This window comes from Octopus bimaculoides, chromosome 10, assembly GCF_046866305.1.
Source record: "Octopus bimaculoides isolate indiv1 chromosome 10, ASM4686630v1, whole genome shotgun sequence".
Lineage (NCBI taxonomy): Eukaryota > Metazoa > Mollusca > Cephalopoda > Octopoda > Octopodidae > Octopus > Octopus bimaculoides.
In genome coordinates this window covers 73,250,602-73,257,943 of record NC_142937.1, presented here as the reverse complement: position 1 = coordinate 73,257,943, position 7,342 = coordinate 73,250,602, and the positions used below count along the sequence as shown (strand labels likewise).

General features: G+C 31.8%; 1 long non-coding RNA gene across 1 annotated transcript in view; it reads left to right on the top strand.

Moving 5' to 3' along the window:
- The window catches only part of LOC149133773 (uncharacterized), a 25,491-nt gene extending 19,336 nt beyond the window's left edge, over positions 1-6,155 (top strand). Inside the window, exon 2 of the long non-coding RNA XR_016243301.1 lies at positions 4,163-6,155. This is a non-coding gene — a long non-coding RNA (uncharacterized LOC149133773). The remainder of the gene's footprint in view (positions 1-4,162) is intronic.
- The last annotated feature ends 1,187 nt before the right edge of the window (positions 6,156-7,342 follow it).

Here is a 7,342-nt window from a genome sequence, read left to right as displayed (position 1 = left end):
AAAGAATAAAAGACAAAGTAGATCTTGGTAGGATTTGAACTCAGAGAAAGACAGAAGCACTCCATCAATTACTTTAATTCATTGCTTTCCTCATGTTTGTGTGTGTGTTTGTATGCCTACGTGTCAGTGTGTGCATATACAAAATATAATATTTTATATATATATATATATATATATATATATATATATATATATATATATATATATATATATATATATACATATATAAATATATATATGTATGTATAGATATATAGATATATATATATATATATATATATATATATATATACATACATATATATACATGATTCTATGTACATGTATATATATATATATATATATATATATATATATATATATAAATGAACGCGTGCTTGTATGTGTATGTGTGTGTGTGTGAGATCAATAGATATGTGTGTGTATAGTTAAATCTGTTCATGTCTATGAGTTCATATATATGTGTGCCTGTGTGGGTATATAACATATATATACAGAGAGAGAGATTCAGAGATAGAGAAAGGGAGATGGATATGTGGGTGCATTTTTAAATCTGTTCGTGTATGTGCATGTCTGTGTGTCTGTGCATGTGTCCGTGTTTGTGTGTGTGTGTACATGCTCTTGTGCATGCATGCGCATGTGAATATACATATGCATTTGGATTTACAAATGAGGTGGAGAGAGAGAGAGAGACAAAACGGTACTCAGTGCATGTAGTAAGGGCTATTCATTCATTCGTTCATTCATTCATTCATTTCAATGAATGAGAGGATTCACACCATCCACACTTCATCCCCCACTCCAAACCCATCACTAACCAAAAACAAAACAAAACAAAAAAAAGAAAATGAGAAACCCTGATAGAAACCGGCAAATCAAAGGAGCAATAGAGTGCAGCATCAGCTTCATATAACATTCTATGTGTGTTTGTGTGTTTGTGTGTTTGTGTGTTTCTGTGCATGAAACAGCAACCCCCTGAAATTGTCTCCTTTCCCTCCACCCTGACCATGATTTCGGTGTAGACTTTGACCTACAAATATTTAGGCTGATCATCAGCTGCGTCTGTTTCACTTGTTTCAGAGAAAGAGAGAAAAAGTGAGAGAAAGACGGATAACAAAAACAAAAACAAACAAAACACAAACACGAGCAATGCTCCGCTTACACTCAATAACTCATGTACATACATACATACATACATACATATATATATATATATATATATATATATATATATATATATATACATACTTACATACATACATACACACATATATATATATATACATATATATGCGAGTAAAAATAAATACAAAAAAGGGGTTTTTTTTGTATGATTGTGTATAGAGGAATATATTATACCTATATATATATATATATATATATATATATATATATATATACATATATCTATATATATATATATATATATATATATATATATATATATATATATATATATATATATATATAAATCAAAGCAAATATAGAGTTGGTACCATTAAATGTTCAAAGCAACGCCAATGAAGTCTTCTGCCTAGACTTTTCTCTTGCAGATGTATAAAAGATGACATGAAAAAAATTAAAATGTGTTGAAACTTGAAATGGTACAAATTAAGGTGGAGTAGATAAGATTTAGTGTATGTATGTATATCTACATACAAAAGGGTGAAGTATGTATGTATAGATATAATTATTGCAGATATATATATATATATGTATATATATATATATATATATATATATATATATATATATATATATAGCATATTATATGTATATAAATATATATACATATATATATAACATATTATATGTATATATATATATTGGGTTGTCCGGAAAGTCCGTGCCGATTTTTAAAGGAAAGAAAAAGTCAATAAATACTTGCCATTCCATTTTTAATTAACCAAATATGAACCATTTTGTTGCACAATGCATCTCCATCTTTCCTTTAACTTGAAAATACCCTCTTCCCAGAATTGAGGTGGTTTCATGGCAAATAAGTCGAAAGGTAAGCTACTATAAATTGGCATGAACTTTCCGGACAAACCAATACATTTCTGCATGTGTGTGTATATATATTTATATTTATGTATATGTGTGTGCATGTACATTTATATATTCATATATGTGTGTGTGTGTGTTCATACACATATATATGAGGTGGTATCATAAATTTCCCACACTAGTTCTATAGCGTGCCAACAGTTGCATGCACAGTGAGAGCCAGTAGTGACTTTCATGAAGTTGTGTGCCACATGTCATTATTCTGTTTACTTTGCTGTGAAATTTGCTTTTTATGTGATCATGTGTATGCTGTAACCTGCGATTTTGTCATGGACGAGAACAAAGAACCAACATGAAATTTTGCATTAAACTTGGGAAGTCTGCTATGGAGACATTGAACACGCATTGAATGAAATTTAATAGTATTTTAGAATGTCTAATGGAATTAAAAATTATTTTTATGTATTTGTGTACATTTAAACTAATTAAATATTATTTTACAGAATAATAGAATTAAAATTTCTTTGATTAAAACCCTTTCTAACATGGAAGTAGCCAAATAGTATTTGAGGCACATAATGCTTTATGAGTACAAAGCACAATATACAAAGCAGCTCGAAACATACACTCAGTTTATGGGAAAGAATGCTTGAATGAAAGAACTTGCAGAAGATGGTTTGCAAAATTCAGAAGTGGAGATTTCAGCCTTGAAGGTGAAGATCAAACAGGATGTCCAGTTGAGTTTGATGTTAAGGTCCTTGAGGCATTACTTGAAGAGAATCCTGCATTATCAGCTGAAGAATTGGCAATAAAGCTTACAACAATAAAGCTTATAAAGCATACAACTGTCCATTGTCATCTTCAACAACTTGGAAAGTTTCCTAAACTTGGAAAATGAGTGCCTCATGAATTGTCCGAAAGCAACCGCAAATCCTGAGTTGACATCTGCTCTTCTCTCCATTTTCACAAACTCATTTCAAGCATTATTCCCTTAATACTCCAATCATCTAATACAGTCCATATGGCCCCTGAAGCTCCATATAAGATTTTTGGAGGTCCATGCAACAAAATAGTATTTTAAGGGCTCCTGAAAAGATTTTCCTTTAGATATATATATAGGTTTGTACTGCAAGAAACAGCTAGGATTTTTTTTTTCTCTAGTTTTACATAATTCAATCTATGCAAATTAATGTGTGGAAAACAAAATAATAATTTTGAAAGAAGTATCCTTAAACATCAAATGGCTAAGGGGTCCACCGGAACAGAATAGTAATCAAAAGGGCCCATAGGTTTAAAAAAAGGGTTCAGAACTCCTATTCCAATCTGATCATCTACTAATACTCCGTTAGAATGGGCATGTGTGTGTGTGCATGCATGTGTGCATGCATGTGTACATGCATGTGTGCATGCATGTGTACATGCATGTGTGCATATGCATCCATGTGTATGTGTGCATCCATGTGTACATGTGCCTGCATGTGTGTGTGCATGTGTGTGTGCATGCATGTGTGTGTGTGCATGTGTGCATGCGTGTGTGTGTGTGCATGTGCATGTACGTGTGTGTGTGCATGCATGTGTGCGTGTGCGTGCATGTGTGCTTGTGTGTGTGTTTGATGGTATCAGAAGATGCTGTTTGGTCATGTAACATGACAGCCAATGTTTTTATATGTGTATGGTTGTTTAGATGTGCATGTGTGTAACATTCTTCCACATAGATGGGTGCAGCCATGCATGCAAGTGCATTTGTACAATGGCCAGTGTGAGCAAGAATGTGTGTGTGTGTGCATGGGTAAATTGATTTATGCATGTGTGCATGTGTGGCTGTGCATGACTGATGGTTTGCTTTCATCCTTGTCTTAAAACTGTTTTGAACCTATTAACCCCGGTCGTCTGCCAAATAGTATTTTCTCCTGCTAAATGCCATAAAAGTGTCTGCAATCATTTCTATTTTCTTTTTCTTTCACTTTCTCCTTGCGATATGCACTTCTGGCATGTTGTGGTTGTGGCTTTGTTGTTGATATCATCATCATCATCATCATCATCATCATCATTACTATCACCACCAACACCACCATCACCACCACCACCACCACAACCACCATCACCATCGTCATTATTATCATTAATAGTATCTTTCCTTTGATGTTTATTGTAGGCACAAGGCCTGAAAACTTGACTGGTACTTATTTCATTGACCCTGAAAGGATGAAAGGCAAAGTCGACCATGGTAGAATTTGAACTCAGAACGTAAGAATGGATGAAATGCTGCTAAGCATTTTGCCCAGTGTGCTAATGATTCTGCCTGCTCACAATAATTTCAGAGCTGAAGACAGAAAAAGGAATTCATTCTTTCTGCTCAAGACCAGAGTCTATACACAAGCTAATGTCCTCAAAAGTGGAACAGACCCCAAGTGCAGATTCTGTGATGCCCACGATGAAACAATTAGCCATATAATATTTGGATGCTAGACATGACAGAGTTGGCTAATACATTCACTTGACTTCATGCAAAAGCTTTGGTACTGAACATGCCAACTGCCGGTATAAACACCAACCCAAACCAGTAATTTTGAACTAATAGCATTACCATCCTTTGAGATTTTATAGTATATAATGATTGCACAATTAATACCAAATATAATTGTTAAAGACTCCAAAAATAAGACCTACCTATTTATAAATTTGACAATATCATATGACAAAAGTGTATCTGTCTAGAGTTATGTTGGAGAGTGCAAATTCTTCCCAGTATTGTATTGTGTCAGTTTGTTTTGTTATGGAGTCTGATTACAAGCTTTGGATCTATTTTAAAACGGGGGCCACATTTTTCATTAATGTTTTACGTAGTGTTTTTGGTACCGAAAGACTTTCAAACTTCATATACTTATCTATTTTGTGTTATAGAACAGAAAAATATTTTTGTATTCAAATTTATTTCATGTAAAAAATTGTCTTATTTCGATAATTTCAACCAATCACTGATAAGTATTCAGTTGTTTACATTTACTCCTTTGGCTGATTAAGCGATGTAAAGCGTATTTAATCTCCATACCTTCGTTTTATTTGCTTTTTTCATTTTAAATTTGCTTTAACCCTAACCCTAACCCTAACCCTACGGTTAGGGTTAGGGTTAGGGTTAATTGTTTCAGAATCGTTTGTTTATGTAGTCGGCACTTAATGTATATCGGCTGAATGGACGTCAGTGATTGGTTGAAATTACAGAAATACGACAACTTTAACATGGAATAAGTTATGGATTTCTTCTTTTTTTAAGAAGACTAAGAGAAAAAGATGTTTTATATGACACATTCTACCAGTGTTCCAAGTTTCAAAGTGTTTCTTTAATGAAAAATGTGGCCCCGTTTTAAAAAAGATCCCAAGCTTTTGTTATATTAGTTTTGTTATATTGTATTCTGAGTTGTGTGTGTAATGTGAATTGTGTTGTTCTGTTGGGTAACTGGCCTGTTGAAATTTTGGGGGAGGGGATAAGTCAATTCCATCGACCTCAGTCTTTATGTTATATTTTTGTTAATAATACTGAGGAAGTGGGTTCACTGTGTAATAGAGTCAACCAGCTTACATGTAATAACAGCAGTCAGCTTACAGAAACACATGTGCATTATATAAAGCATAAAATACTGGTAATATTTACTGTTCATTCATTGATATATATGTGTATATATAGTGTGATATTTTTAAAAAGGCTAAAAAAAATGTGTGCATTTAGATGTGTATGGAAGACAAAATGAAAATAGAGAGAATTTGTGAGCATGTGCTGTAGAAGGAGAAGTTGAATAACATACATAGAATTTCCTGTATTTTCATGTTCTCCCAATATATTTTTCATTTCTCTCTTCCACCTTTTCTTATAGTATATGCTATATAATAAATAAAACTACATTGACAGTGTACTTTTGTGGTGTACTTTTGTGGTTGTATGTTTGTTTCTAGACAGTTTTTTTTTCAAATCCATTACTATTTAATTATTTGGTACCACTTTCTAGCTGTCTCCTTCTCTCTGTCTCCCCTTCACACTTTCTGTCTCTCTCTCTCTTTCCCCTCTTTCTCTCTCCCACTCTCTCTCTCTCTCTCTCTCTCTCTCTCTCTCTCTCTCTCTCTCTCTCTCTCTCTCTCTCTCTCTCTCTTTCTCTCTCTCTCTCTCTTTCGTCTTTTGTTCTGTTGTAAAACTTCAGTTGCAATATAAATTATAATAAATTATAATCCATTGCATGTAATGAGTACTCAATTCAATTTTCACATATGTATATCTACCTATCGATCTATCCATCAATCTATCTATCGATCTATCTATCTATCTATCCATCAATCTATCTATCGATCTATCTATCTATCTATCTATCTATCTATCTACATATCAATCTATATACATATATGTATGTATATATATATATGTATGTATGTATGTATGTATGTATATAGTATGCATATATGCATATATGCATGTATGTATGTATGTCTTTATGTATGTATGTATACAACTATTCATACACATATCAGCACATTCATATTATAGATATGTTTATGTAAATATATATATATGTATGTAAATGTGTGTGTGTGTGTGTGTATGTGTGTGTGTGTGTGTGTGTGTGTGTGTGTGTGTGTGTATGGAAACATATATATATATATAAATATATTTGTTTATTAGTGTGGATATATATGTATGTGTCTGTATCTATATGTAATATGTACACAAACACATTATGAAGTCTAGTATTATATATGATGGCATATCATATTGATATCTGATCACAAATGTCATGATAATGCATGAAATTTTTACATAGAGCTATATGTTCACAGTTAAACATCTAAATATGAGCTAAATGTAGTGGAAATGATATATTACAAAAGAAATACTCTTACATTTAGATTAGATTTTAACAGTACATGTAATACATGAATATATATATATGCATATGTATACATAGTGCATATATATATATATATATATATATATATATATATATATATATATATATATATATATATATATATATATATATATATATATATATATATATGTATATATATATATATATATACACTATATATATATATATATATATATATATATATATATATATATATACATACACATACAGACAGATAGACAGACAGACTGATAGCTAACTATACATATATATACATATGTATCTGAATATATATATATAAATGTATGTGTATGTATGTATATATATATGTGTGTTATTTCTTTACTACCTACAAGGGGCTACACACAGAGGGGACAAACAAGGACAGACAAATGGATTAAGTCGATTACATCGACCGCAGTGCATAACTGGTACTTATT